The sequence below is a fragment of the Rhinatrema bivittatum genome, chromosome 7, assembly GCF_901001135.1.
Source record: "Rhinatrema bivittatum chromosome 7, aRhiBiv1.1, whole genome shotgun sequence".
Taxonomy (NCBI): Eukaryota; Metazoa; Chordata; class Amphibia; order Gymnophiona; family Rhinatrematidae; genus Rhinatrema; species Rhinatrema bivittatum.
The window spans coordinates 181474576-181490023 of record NC_042621.1 but is presented as its reverse complement, the minus strand read 5'-3'; the positions used below and the strand labels follow the sequence as shown (position 1 = coordinate 181490023).

The 15448-nt window shown below is 39.5% G+C and overlaps 1 long non-coding RNA gene across 1 annotated transcript in view; it reads left to right on the top strand.

The window, feature by feature from the left end:
• LOC115096145 overlaps nucleotides 1-12963 on the top strand; it is a 35738-nt gene extending 22775 nt beyond the window's left edge. The window contains exons 2-3 of the long non-coding RNA XR_003857997.1: nucleotides 10426-10589; nucleotides 10748-12963. This is a non-coding gene — a long non-coding RNA (uncharacterized LOC115096145). The remainder of the gene's footprint in view (nucleotides 1-10425; nucleotides 10590-10747) is intronic.
• The last annotated feature ends 2485 nt before the right edge of the window (nucleotides 12964-15448 follow it).

Below are 15448 nucleotides of genomic sequence, written 5' to 3'. Positions count from 1 at the left end.
ATGACTTTTTGATGATCAAGCTCACATCCATCATGTGTTACAATTGGCCTATAGTATCCAGAAGAGGATCCTTATTTGAGTCCATAGCCCAATATTTAGATAGTGTGTTACTACCTTATGTTGTAAACACATGTGCCTATGTTAGCGATTGAGCTCATTTTATTTTACTATTGGAAGACATAGCTCATACTCATATTGTCAGAACCATCGGCTGTTGGTTACAGCAGGCATACAATCCTCAAATACTAATATCCCCCAACAGGCAGCTTTAAAGATTGTTAAAATGATATTAGAAAAATCAGACATGAGTGAAAATACACAGAACCTTTGGACTCAATTAGCATCTATTGTGTTAACTCGCAGTTTTTTTCAAATTGATGATCAAATATTCCGATGGGGTCCCCTTTGACCCCATCGGTTGTGTGTTTGTATGTTGACAATTTTGAGGTTAAATACATTTATGACTCCAAATATTCAGATCATATTGTTACGTGGAAACGATTTATAGACAACATATTTGTTATTTGGTCAGGATCCAAAGCAGAGTTAAATGAGTTCATATTATGGATTAACACAGTAGATAGCAATTTAAAATTTGAGTTCACACATAAATGCAAAAACATTCCTTTTTTAGATATGATTATTATGAAATCTGAACATCAGTTTTCTACCACTATGTATAGGAAAAAAAACAAACAGAAATACTATTTTACACACTGAAAGTTTCATCTGCGTCAATTAAAGGATGAGATCCTGGTAGGACAATTTTTACGCTTGAGGAGATTGTGTACATCAGTAGGTGAATACAAGGAACGAGCCCAAGAATTATCAATGAGATTTCTAGAACAAGGTTATTCACATAATATTATACATAGATACTTTAACAGAGCTCTTTATGCCAATCAGGAGAATGTTCTTATTACAGGCAATAAATCTACTTTGAGTCGCCAAGTATGTTCTATCCCTTTTTAATATCACACATCTCAGATTAAAAATATTGTTTGGAAGCATTGGCATATTTTGGTGGGGGATACATTATTTAAAGAATTCCCAGTTTTTGCCATTCAAAAGAACAGATCCCTTCGGGATAGATTAATCTCTTCTGATTTTGCCAATTCTCAAAATGATGCTTCAGTTTTGAAGGGTCCGTTCCCGTGTGGCACTTGTTAGGTATGCACTCAAATATTAAATATATCAGTATTCAAACATGCAAATTGGGTGCGTGAATGCAAACTTAGTGGATATTTTACATGCAAGTCTACGCAAGTAGTATACTATATATATACGGTGTTGTGTTCTTGTAATTTAATATACATACATCAGACCAAATGGGCAGTTGGGGTTTGTATTAGGGAACATCTTAGCTGTTTACATACCAATGAAGAAAATGCTCCATTAGGAGAACATTGGGTTCAAAGGGCCTGGTTAGAGCAAGATCTAAAATTTGTTGTTATTCATCAGATATTTAACAAATGTTGGGGGGGGGGGGGTTATCTCCTAAAAACATACATAAAGAACAAAGTATGATTTTTGAATGGCATGCAGTTAGGCCTCAAAGACTTATGGGAGAATTTTAAATCCCACCCCTGCATGTAAAATCTGGGGGTTACGCGCGCAACCAGGCCTTGCGCGCGCCGCATGCATTTTAAAAGGTGCCCGGCCATGCGCGTAACCCCCCATTACGTGCACAAGAGCCAGGCCTTACAAAAGGGGCGGTCTGGCAGGCAGGGAGGGGAGGTCCAGGGGCGGGGAGGGGCGGAGCTGGAGGCGGCCTGTTCAGCAGACATTTGCCGCTGTGCTGGGGGATCGCGCGCCGGCTTACAAGGGGAAAATAAAGTATGACCTTTTAAGGGGGTCGGGGAGGACAGGGAAAGAGGAAGGGAGTATGGGCAGGGGGAGTAGGGAAGTTCCCTCCCAGTCCGCTTCTTAATTGGAGCAGACTGGGAGAGAACTGGGAAAGGCTGGGTTGCGTTGCCATGCAGAAATTGCATAATTCTCCCCTCCCCCCTTGTGCGCACTGCCCCGGATTTTATAATATGTGCACGCTGGTGCGCGCATGTTATAAAATTGGCACGTCCATGTGCACGCACCGGGTAGCGCGCGCACGTATGTTTAAAAATCTACCCTTTAATCAGGAAATTGATTGGCCAGCTTTATTGTTATACATCATGAAAGTCTTAATTTATCCTTTGAAGTTCATATGATTATGTTGAGGTGACCTAGATCACATATTTATGAGTCTTTTTGATTGATTTGTATAAGTAAGATGGAAGGGATTACACTGCACAGCCATTGGCATTTTTCCATAACAGATGATGAGCAGAGATTAAGACATCGGTAGGTACGTTACCATTGTGACTTATGGGTTTTATATCATATTTTTTATGATATGGTTATAACTGTGCATATAATTCATTGTTTATCTTTTGTAATAGATTTGTTTAGACATTTTGAAAGTCAAATATCCTCGGGAGTCTTAACGATTCCACAACGCTTTGACTACACGTCTTTTGTGACGTTGTCACTATATATAATTTCATCATTTTTTGAGGAGAGGTAAACATTTGTTTATATACATTTTTTAGTTATTAATATTTCTTAACAGTTAATTTGTGTGTTTCAATCTACTTTTGAATACATCATTTTCAGGAGCAATTTATACAGTGCATTGGCTGAATTTTTGCAGAAGAGGCATTTAGATTATGGTGAAGATAATAAAGATACCTGTGAATTGGGTCACCAGTTTCACTGGAAACCATACCAATTTAAACAGCATTTAATTATATAATATTGAGATCATGTTATATTATACAGCAGTGGTTCCCAACCCTGCCTGGGGACCCCCCAGCCAGTCGGGTTTTCAGGATATCCACAATGAATAAGCATGAGAGAAAATTTGCATGCACTGCCTCCATAACCCGACTGGCTGGGAGGTCCCCAGGACAGGGTTGGGAACCACTGTTATACAGAGACTTTTTCCTGAGGAATGGCATTAATCTACATATTTATGCATTTGAGTCTATTGGTAAATAGAGTGCTGGGTCTTCATAATCAACAGAACGTGTAGAAGTTTTAGTGGGTCAACTCGCAGAGTATTTTTTTATACCCCTGAAGAAGCCTTAAGTTGGCGAAGCAAAATGGATCCTTTCTTTGTAGGGATAGTTTGAACGGGACAGTTTCAAGTTTGAAGAAGATAGTTTGAATGGGATTGTTTTAGATTTAAAGGAGATAATTTCAATGGGATAGCTTTAAGTGTGTGATAGGTTCAAGTATTATGTTAAACATACTCCATTTTTATAAAAGTTGTGTGGATGTTATTTGGAGTAAATGAGTTTAGATGGTCTGAGTGAGGTTTGTGTTGAGTGGTAGGACATTTTTATATGATATCTGCGATGTTGTATTTTGCTGATTCTTTTGATTGTAAATTGTATCAAAATATGTTTTAATATAACATTGTTTAATGTAATTCACTTTTTTATCACAATGAATAATTTTTTTGTATATTGTGAATTAAAAGATATGAATTTTTATGTGTTGATTCCTTCATGGTAACATACAATAGGCCTAATACTGTATGAGTGCCAAATGTCTTTTTTTGCAGGGTTTTCTGGTTGGTACCAAAGCAGTACATGAGAATATCATATACATGTTGTTGTAAGTGATATTCTTACCTAAAACGACTGCACTTTGAAGGCCCTCTTTCATGTAAAATCTGTTACTATAAATGCATAATTTTTAAATGTGTGTGGAAAGGGCCAGTGGTGGAGGAAGGCAGAGGTGCAAGTCTGTAAGATTCACTTAGGACATCTAATACTCTTGCATTGGCCTTGGTGTAAAATATCCTGGGACCCATTTCAAAGTCTCTGACCGAGACAAGTCAGTTCCTGTCTCCAGTCCCAGGCCTTGCCTTCTGTTCCATCCCCTGCCTGCCTTCAGTGCCTTCAGTTCCTCCGGTTCTAGCCTCTGCCTCCAGTTCCATCTTTTTCTCCTGTTCCTGCCTGCTTTGTCTTCAGCACCTGACCTGCCTCTGGATCCAGCTTGTCTCCAGTTCCATCCAAAGCCCTGCCAGCCATCAGACCCGGTGGGCTCAACTCAAGAGGGAGGTACCTGGTCAGGCAGAAGATCCTGTCGGGTTTTGCCCTAGTCTCACCCTGCTCCTGCTGGGGAGATCCCCCATCCAGCTAATTCCAAACTCCGTGACAACAGCCAAGTACTTTAACACATAATATAAACATAAAAGGAAGGATCAGCCAAGGGCGAAGAGAGACACACAAGTGAGGAGGATGGCCCCCGTACATTCTAGTTTGGATTGGGCTTTACAGCCCCTTAGGTTCAGTCCTGCTGACCACCATAGTAACAATCATTGGATGTGGAGTGTGCCATGTAACAAACTGTGATAACCACATCTGTTGTAAGTGGAGCGCGCTATACTGAATGAACCAACAAAATCATTAAAAAGGTTATTTAATTGTGTAATAAAACAAGAAATCGAGCAAACCCCCACTTGCTAATGTGAAAGAACAGCATTGCTTTTATATCAATCTGCTTGCAATTAATTACATTAAAAAAACATTGATGGGGCATCTGCTCACTGTGGCCTACATAATTCTGCATTCGAATGTGCCTTTCCTGCTGGGTTTGTAACTTTTTCCTCTATTTAATTGATGGATTCCACACTTCAGTTAACTCTTCAGCCTTTTCATTGGCTGATTGTATATTTCAGCAGTGCAATGACTTTGCTTCTTGTATTGTTATTCACATGAGAGAAAAAAGAATAGCTGAGTGAGAAAAAAAAAAGTCTCCTTCCAATATTTAGTAAACGCCGAAGATCACGCTTCTTTCTCATTCTGCAGGCTTGGCACATGCCTTCTGTTACTAAGTAGCCTTGTATTCAAAGGCTCCCCATCTTGTATTCTTCATCCCCCTAGGTGCCCAGACTTACAGCCCTGGCAGCTGCTGGGCTTTCAAAAGGGGCTATAGACTTCTCTCTGCAGGTGAGCCCTCCTGCCAAAGCAATTCCCAATCAAAGGCTCTTTCAGAACGTCACTAGGAAGCTGACTTTTGTATGTGCCATTGCTTCACAATGACTGGCCTCACTAAATATACAGCTCACACTGAGCATGGCCATTCCGCCTCTTTATTCTGTCGAATGGGAACCAATGCCGGCATGGTCTCCTCTGGTTCAGGGGCAGGACACTTTTACAATTATCATATGTGTTAGTCCACATTAGTCAAAGGTGTGGTGCTCCTTCTAAGAACCTTTCTGTCTTCAAAGCTGCTGGCAAGCTGTAATATCTATTCATTGCTTTACTTAAGTGTAATTGCTCTCTTTGAAGCCTGAGAGAGGCAAATAATTTGCTCTGCCCTCAGGCAGTAATGGCAACACCACTGCTCTCCCCCCCCCCCCCCCCCCCCCCTGTTACTCTCAGATGCCAGCACCTCTGGAAGTGCAGCTCCCATACTGAGAAGCAATAATACAGCTAGGGCTGCTCAATTTCATCTCCTTTTCATCCCTTCCTTTTTAACTTTATTAAAAACAGCTTTTGTATCCACAGTGACAACTTTGCACAGCGAGACAGAGGCCTTTGGAGGAGCAAGTCTTTCTGAGCCAGTCTAGTGACTGAGCCACATCACACAGGGATCGGGAGGAAACTAGTGAGGGGTTACACTAGAAAAGGGCAGCTACTTTAATTTAGAGCTAAAAAAAACAGACCAGGCTGTTTCTGCCTACCAAGACTGGAATGCATCTGAGCTGCCTCCGAAATATTAACAAAATTCCTTCAGCTGGAACAGGGGGCTGTCTGCTGTTCTGAAGGATTTGAAGCGAGAAGTATGCTCGGACTTCACAGTTTGGTTGATGTGTGGTGGCAGAAGAATGTGTTTTGAACGTGCACAAACTTACCTGCACGTTGGTCATTTTTCAGCGCAGCTGGCTTCAGACAGAGCTTGTCATCTTCTTCTCTGCATTTCTCAGAATACAAATGTCTCATACACTGGTGTCCTGAAGAAAGGGGCAGAGTGTCTGAAGGTGTGTAGTACAGCAGCCCCACAAGGAAAGGAGGCTTGGAAGGGATTTGTTGACGATGTAAAAGACTTTTGGCCCAGCATTCCACCTATCTTTCCTTTTACCCAATAGTAGGGATGTGAATCGTTTATCTGATGATTGAAAATATCGTCCGATATTTTCAATATCATCAGATATTGGGGGGTCCCCGATAGCGATAGGAAACCCCACGATTAATTTAGTGGGTTTTCTTATCATTATGGGGGGGGGGGGGCGGGAAGAAAGGACACAACCTAAAAACACAAACTGACCCTTTAAAATGAGTTTATTAGTATCCCCCCACCCTCCAGAACCCCCCCCCCAAAAAAATGTTTAAATACCTGGTGGTCCAGCGGGGGTCCCGGGAGCATTCTCCCGCGCTCGGGCTGTCGGCTGCCACTAATCAAAATGTCGCCGATGGCCCTTTGCTCTTACCATGTGACAGGGGCTATCGGTGCCATTGATCGGCCCCTGTCACATGGTAGGTGCACTGGATGGCCCGCGCCATTTTTAAAGATGGCGCCGGCCGTCCATTGCTCCTACCATGTGACAGGGACCGGCCAATGGCATGGATACCCTGTCACATGCTAAGGGCAAAGGGCCATCGGCGCCATTTTGTTTACTGGCAGCCGACGGCCCGAGTGCGGGAGAATGCTCCCGGGACCCCCGCTGGACCACCAGGTATTTAAAAATTTGGGGGGGGGTCCGGAGGGTGGGGGGATACTAACAAACTCATTTTAAAGAGTCGGCTGTATTTTTTGGTTATCGGCTCGGGCGCAGCCGATAAAAAAAAAAAAAAAAACCCGATCGGACTGCAAGATAAAAATTTCACGATGTGAATCCGAACCGGAATCCGAATGGATACCGGTTCCGATTCACATCTCTATCCAATAGCAGTGAACCCTCCAAACAGAGGCTGTGTACTTAATGCTGTAATTTAACAGATACTCATTGTTTACAGGGCTGTCCTGCAGCACTGAGAAAGGGAAAACTTGTTCATGTTGGAATCCTTTCTTAATCCAAAACCCAACCCCAATCTGAATGTTTGCAGTCTGTTTGCTTACTTTGGCTTCCTATTCCACAAACTCACCCCTCTCTGTGAAAAACAGTACAGAGCTTGCTAATATTCCTTCTAATCCTTCAACCTAATCAGAGCTGTCACTAGTGTTTTTTAACACCTGGGGCAGGCAAGCATATTAGCATTCTCTGCCCCCACCCTGAATCTCCACACCTTTCTACACCTACCCTGATCTCCAGTCCTTTTTCGCTTGTTCTCTTCTCTCCTCCTCTAATCTGAATGATAGGAGGACAGTGGCATTCTTTCTGTTTTTTTTAAATCTACTGCCAGCCAACGCTTACATTTCAGTCATTTTTCTATGCCCAAGGGTTTGCACCCAGCGCAGCTGCCCTTCTTGCCCACCCATGATGACAGACCTGAAATTAACTCCCTATGCTCCTATATTCAAAACATAGCCCTGGTCCTACAATATCTTGTCATGTTTATGACTTTGTCAATCCTTTATGTATTATTATATTGATTATAACTTTGCTCCAATGAATTTCCTCAAGTTCTTTCTTTTGGTTGTGTTTTACAGGCATAAATCTGTATTGGGTATCCATTGTATTTTCTGGAGCAATATTTGGTGCAATTCAATTTCCCTGCACATTATGTCAAATAATCAACATTACGATTAATGATCAATGTGTAGAGCAAAAGATAATATTGAATACACCACTTTAAATGAAGACTCCATATCTAAGAATTCCAGCAGATATATATAATCTGAAATTTCAACAACTGAATTACTTCTGCAATTCCTGTTTAATTTGCAAATATAGCAATTTTAGATTTTAATCCATATCATTTTATAAGGCCATTTACAAAAAAAATTGGTTGTGTGCAGCATTGAAAACCGATGATAAACACAAAAAGTATAGATTCATCTTTGCTTCGATGTGTAATTTTGTTCTTGCATTACTCTGACAAAGGTAACAACTACAATAACCAAGGCGCTCACTGAACATTCAGCAGTGTTAACGAGGTTTTGTGAGAGCACTCTGCTCTGTTAAGTCAACTATCGTGTTGCTTGTTTGGAAATTTACAATATAGATTTTTCCCACAATTTTTACAATTAATTGAAGATTCTTTGTTGTATGTAGTCAGGACTTCAGTCCTCTAGTCAAAGCTTAATGAGGCTGTTCAAAATCAAAAACCATCACATGAACCAAGGAGAATCTCCATTGGCAGCAGTTTTTGTAATAGCGGTAATATTCTAGCCACCAGAGGGCGAAGTATCTTATTCCAGGTCTTTAGTCCCTACAGGGTTCACCATAGTGTCCTTCCTAAAGAAATGGAAAACAGCTGTAATTACTGTTGTAAATTATTTTTGCTGCAGGTGATTGAAGGTCATCACAGTAAGGACTTGATTTATGGTTTAGTCAGGCTCCAAGAGTCCATCCTGAGCACATTCTTCCAATTTCTATGGTCAAGAGGAGGCATCTCTTGCTGTGAATGAGCTGTCACCAAAGGATTTTGGAGTATTTAGGTAGTAAAGAACAATTAAATCATTCTGTGATCCAACATCCTCAGATGGCATCGCTGACCACAAAAGAAATCCCTCCAATACACTTAGAATTAGGCAATAGAAAATTGTATGAAAATAAATATAAAACTATCATAATGTATAGGAAGCAAAAATAAAAAAGAACAGAAAAGGCAAATCATCTGTAATGATTATTGGTTATTTTTCTTAATGGTACAGTCCAAATTGCAGCTCTGTGTGGTCTGCGTTGATTTTTATTAACTGGGGTTCAGCATTAACATCACAATGCAGTGCTTCAGAAGCTGTTTTATCTTAGAAGAAAAATAGTGTGACATTTTAAGAAATGCAATGAACAGATTAACATTTTCATTGTACTTTGAGATCTGAACTGATATACTTAGAAAGCAAATGTTGTCATAATCTGTCAGTTGGTCCAGTAGAAAACAAAAACCGAAAAGCAGCATAAGTGGGTTGGAAACAGGATCCATCACAGAAAGAAAATCAGTGAAAGTTAGAAAGAGGTGACTGATCTTAGTCAGAACTTGCACAAGGTAAATAACTAGGAAAACTGTGACTTGCATGTATGTCAGATGGCTTTACTTACAGCTTCAGTTGCGGAGATCAATAGACAAATGACTGAATTAACACAAGTTAGAAACATTAACAGTAGCTGGACAATCTAAAATCCTAAACATGTTAGGAGGCAAATATCCAGCCAGTATATATGTACATGTACTTTTTTGTTATCTCAAAAAAAGAAAAAGTTAAAAAAAAGAAAACAGAAGAGGAGAAAAAAAGGAGAGATGCATGAGTGAAACCTTTTCTTACTTTTAGACAAAAGCTACTTCTCCTGTTTCAGGCTGTGAGGCCCAAAGATGGGGAGAACTCCGACCAGAACTGTAACTCTAAATACAAAATGTCAATGCAGAATGCCATACTGTTCCTCATACATATCCTGCTTTTTTTAGTGCACTGCCTACCAATCCAGATAAGCTTCTGTGAAGGCGCCTGCAGGGATGGTCTGCAAACTACAAAAATCCTAGCCTGGGGTTCTAGGCAGGGACCAACTGGATAGAAATGACCTAGGAGTTGCTACAGTTACAAGCAGCAAATAAATATGAGTAGGAACAACTAATCCCCTTAAAATGATAAATAAAGAGATCTGAAAAAAAAGAATAAAGCTGTAGGGCTTAATACAAAACTAATAGAAAGGAGCCTGGGTGTTGGCTTATGTATTGGTTTTGTAAGAATCAAAGCTGACAATGTCAAGGCCTGAAATGGGCTATCAGTGGGGGCCATCACTCTAATTTCTATTTTTATTTACCCTGCCTTTTAAGTCTGAAAAGACTGCCCAAAGTGACTTACAGCACATTAAAAAAATGCAATTTCAAAAATTCATACAAAATTACAATAGAGCACAAAATACAATGAGCATTTAGAACACAATAAAGATATAAAGTAACGTAGCAAAGCAAAAACACAATTCATAAGTAATTAAAAAGTTAAGACACCAGCCAAAAACAACTACTCATGACCCAAAATCAAAACTCCTCCCAATTCCAAAACCAAAAACCATCATCAAATCACCAGGACCACCATAGCTCATGAAGGGGCTCACAAAGAGATGAAGCCCTTTGGTTAGAGTCTTCAATTGTGACTTGCCTCCCACAGCAGGCAATTTCATGTTTTCTCGACCCCGTGATGATGTCATCAAGGGCATGGTTAGTCACTGAAGGCGGCAGCAGCGGCACCGAAGAAGAAAAAGGCAGAGAGAAAGAGGGAACTTCACTAGTATGATCCCAGAAATGGAAACTGACCTCCTCTCTTTTTTGTTGCCAGATGGACAAAACAGGTTGATTTTTGTCATGGGATGGAGTATGGCTGGTCTTCTCACCTTGTGCTGATGTCATCAGGGGGTAATGGATTTTGGGAATGACTGAGACAAATATGGAAAGGAGTGGAAGAATAAAGATTTGAGAAATCGAGTACAAGACAGGGGAGAGGTAGGAGTTGTTCAGTTGCCTAAGGGAATTTATATGCACATCTATCTACAGTGGATAAAATGCAACTGGGCATTAACTGGTTAATGTGTTAAAAGAATAAGTTGCTTGAAAATACTTACTGCACAAAACCAAATTGCATTTCTTTTCTTTTTTTTCAGGCTTGGCAGATTCCTCCTGCTCCTTTGATCTTCCAGCTCAATCAAAACCAGGGCTGGGATCTGGCACTATGAGCTTTCTTTTACAACTACCTGGAGATTTTCTTCCCTGTTTAATTACCCCTCCCAACTCACCTAGCCCATTCATCCCACTGACAGTCCTTGACTGGAGGCCATGTACCAGGGTCCTTCCAGATCCTTACAATCATGGACCTAAACTAACCAATGGGATTCCCTATCCCCCTGCCCCAGGGGTTGTGAATGTTGCCCCAATGGCCTCCCCATTTCCAGCTGTGGCAGGGGGCAGGGAGTGGAAGATTTGACCTGGGAATCGAGCCCAGGTCCTCTGCATGGAAGCATACAGGACTATCAATAAGATAACACCTTGTGAAGCAATGGGAAGGAATAAAAAGACTAATATGTTTTCTAGCGTAGTCAACTGAAAGGTATGTATGCAGTAAATTTTCATTGAATAACTGACAGGAAAATGAACAATTTTAAAAATCATCCCTGTATATCTAAAGGTAAGATGCAATTTATTAAAAAATATTAAAGAAATGCAAATGTTTCACACACCAAGTAGTAAAGCAGTGTACTCATGATTGTGAATGAAGTTCCTCAACTTACCCATTCTTTCACAAAAAATGACCCAATGGAATTTCACTTAAAGTCAGGGTAGAGTTGTGAAAGTGTCTTCTATCATTCTGAAAATGTTAAGGACAGATCTGCTAAATGTAGCAATTTTTCATGTGCTCAGCAGTTATCCACTGCATAGAAATGCTATTGCATAACCTGTGAAATCCAGAATTGATTTTACTGTCTGGAGAACAAAGTATTGAGTTGTGTTTAAGAAGAATCAGAATGGATTTCATTGTAAGATCCTCCTTCTCAGCAGAAGGGCACAAAGCGTTCCCTGTTGGCAGCAATGTTCTAATGAAGTGCTAATGAGGAAGTATGTTAAGAAGGAACAATTAGGGTGACAGTTTTAGCATTCAGTGGATAGGATATGTGTCAGCTTTTCTCCTGAATGGTCAACTTTGTTATTTTATCTGGTAGTTGAGCAAAGTAAACAGACTTTGTACATTCAAATTTGAAAGTTGCATCTGATATGCATTCAAAAATGGTTAATGAAAGCTGGTTTATTTGTATATTTGGGTATATATAATAATTATAAATGAGCTGATAAAGCTTTTTATGAGAGGCAATTCAGGAGTATAGAGACCTGGGATTTCTTTTCATTTTTTTCAGTTCAGTTCTCCAGTTATGATTGAGATTCACATAAGGTAATGAGGCTTTCTTAGCCACACACATATGAGTTAACCTATTCTTTGAACGGGCAAAAAATTGTAAATCAAATCTGTTATATGTGGAAGAAAAAGGAAAACAAACATGAGATGCAGTCAAAAACTGATTTACTAAATGATGGATTGTGTGAAAGAGCTGCTATTGATATACAAATGTTCTTTTCATGCAGCTTGAATCTCCCAAACTGAATTTCTCCATACAATGGGCCTGATTTATCAAGGACTTTTCCTATTCTGTGTCCATGGAAGGTTTTGATAAATCAGACCACCTCTCCAAAAAATAGTCACAAAAGGCTACAGTTAATATCAGTCTCTTCTTCAGCCTCGTGTTCATCATCTTCATGATCACCATTTCTGCTGCCAACTGATTTTCATCAATGACTACAAACCTGTTATTTGAATATGATGTCTGAACTGCCCAGAATGCCCAGAGAAGAGAGTCTAGTTGATTGATGAATATATTTCTGGGTAGCAGGCATCTGTGGTAAACAGTGACAAATATTATTAGCAGTGCTAATTCCTTGCATGGAATAGACACTGATTAGTGGATAATGTAAGTAGTGCACAGCCTCTTTATATAAGGTTGGCTAAAAGCTGATGGTTTCTTGACAGAATGGATAACTTTGGTGCCTATGTTAGACTGGGATTTGGGTTCTAATGCTGGTCATGATACTGATGATGAAGACAATGTTTTGAGGAAAGGGATGAACTGTAAGGGGACATCTACTGTACCAAACAAATACTTGTAGCTGGAAAAAATTCAAGTCGGTGGAAGTTATGTGTAAAAAAAACCACAACCGTGAAAATAACTCACCAAAATTTATAACTTATATTTTGTAAGAAATGACCATCATCATAGGGCATATGTCATATTGTGTACATGACACATTCAATAACTATGCAAATATTGTATAATCATCAGTCATTTTAAATTAATTTCTTTTCTTTTTCTTTTGCATCAATAAAATTCATCTATATGTGTTCTAAGTGTCCGAATCAATGTTTTACTTATTCAAGATGAACAAAGTTTTGAAATGAGCTACTTAGCTGTGCAAGCTGAGATCCATTTGTTGTTATTTTGTTGCTTTTATTGACGTCCATGAAACGACTACATGCCCAAAGCCGACGTTGTACTCTAAGCTGCGCCAGAAGGTCTGTGTTTCAGAATCCTACTCCTTCCTCATGGGGCGATAAATCTGTAGCTGAATCAAAATTAACAAACTGAATCATAGATGACATCTACTGCCATATTACTTTTACAGATGGACAAACCTGATGGTAACGTAACTAGAAGAGTTCTTGCATGCCTAGAAAGACTCATAAAAACACATATTTAATTTATTCGGTATGTAAAAAAAAAGATACCATCAAAAACCAAATCTTACAAATAAAAAATGAATTAACACTAAAGAAACATTTAATAACAAAAAATTTTCACACAAATTTTTAATAGTAACAAAATTTATAAAACATTCTAAATATTAATAAATTATTCAAACAATAACTGCACTAAGGATACAATCAATACCCTATTAAAAGAATAATAAAAAAAACAAACATAAATAAAAACATGAGACTTGCCATACTGGGTCAGATCAAGGGACCATCAAGCCCAGTATCCTGTTTCTAACAGTGGCCAATCCAGGTCAAAAGTATTTGGCAAGATGCCAGGGGGTAGATAGATTCCAAGCTGTATATCCCAAGAATAAACAGAGGATAACTGCAACCCCAACTTAATAATGATTTAAAGACTTTTCCTTCAGGAACTTCTCAAACCATTTTTAAACACAACTACACTAATAGCTTTCACCACATCTTCTGGCAATGAATTCCAGAGCTTAATTATGTGTTGAAGAAAAAAATATTTTATCTTATTAGTTTTAAATGTATTACCTAATAACTTCATTGTGTCCCCTAGTCTTTGTACTTTTTGAAAGAGTAAACAACTGGTTAATGTCTACTCATTCTATTCCACTCATTAGTTTATAAACCTCTGTCATATCTCCCCTCTGCTGCCTCTTCTCCGAGCTAAAGAGTCCTAACCTCTTTAACCTTTCGTCATAGGGAATCATTCCATCCCATAGAAACATAGAAATGACGGCAGAAGAAGACCAAATGGCCCATCCAGTCTGCCCAGCAAGCTTTCACACTTGTTTTTTTCTCATACTTATCTGTTACTCTTGGCCCTTAGTAACTTTTTGGTTCTGTTTCACTTCCACCCCCGCCATTGCTGTAGAGAGTAGTGCTGGAGCTGCATCTAAGTGAAGTATCTAGCTTAGGCCTGGATTTATCAAAATGTGATAAGTATCATATGGATAGTAAAAGGGGTGTGTTTTATGCTAATATACAGTTTATCACAATTTGTGCTAATTACCTATGCAAAGAGCTAAGTTAATGCAAATTGCAATAACATTTTCAGACTTTGCTATACCTGTTGTATTTCCTGCATTCAGAGAGAGAGAGAGAGAGAGAGAGAGAAAGCCTAGCCTAGCCATAATGTGTCCTCTCCCTAGATAGGTATTTGTATCCCTATGGGAGGCCCACCTAGTTACTCGAGGTTAGGGGGTTAGGGGCCACTTTGACATTCAATGTGAGATGTACAAACAGAACAGTGGTCTCTTGTGAAGATTTGATGATCTACGGAGTGAGAAAACTCACACAAAGATGAGATTTGTGCAAGGTTCTCTCCACCTAGCTTGATGTTACCCAGGTAAAGTATCCAGCAAGCTAGGTTTATTTATTTATTTGTTTGCTTGTTTTTATATATACTGACATTCGATCAAGATATCACATCGGTTTACATTCAGGAACTGTAGGTTGAAAGAACCTTGCACAAATATCATCTTGGAGTGAGTTTCCTCACTCTGAAGGTCATCAAATCTTCACAAGAGACCACAGTTCTGTTCATACTTCTCACGTTGAATGTCAAAGTGGCCCCTAACCCCCTACACTAATACCTAAACCTCGCCTTGAGTTGCTAGGTGGGCCTCTCATAGGGATACAAATACCTATCTAGGGAGAGAGGACATTATGGCTAGGCTTGCTCTCTCTCTCTCTCTCACACACACACATCTGAGCTCCCTGGGACCATTGATAATGATCCCCCAGTGGTTGAATGCAGGTAATATCACAAAGACTGAAAATGTTATTGCACTTTGTGCTAACTTAGCTCTTCACATAGGTAATTAGCACAAATTGCAATAAACTGTATATTAACATAAAACATGTTCCTTTTGCTATCGCATGCGATACTTATCACATTTTGATAAATCCAGGCCAATGTTAGGAATTATTAGGAAGGGAATAGTGAATAAAACGGAAAATGTCATAATGCCTCTGTATCACTCCATGGTGAAACTGTACCTTGAGTACAGTGTGCAATTCTGGTCACCACATCTCA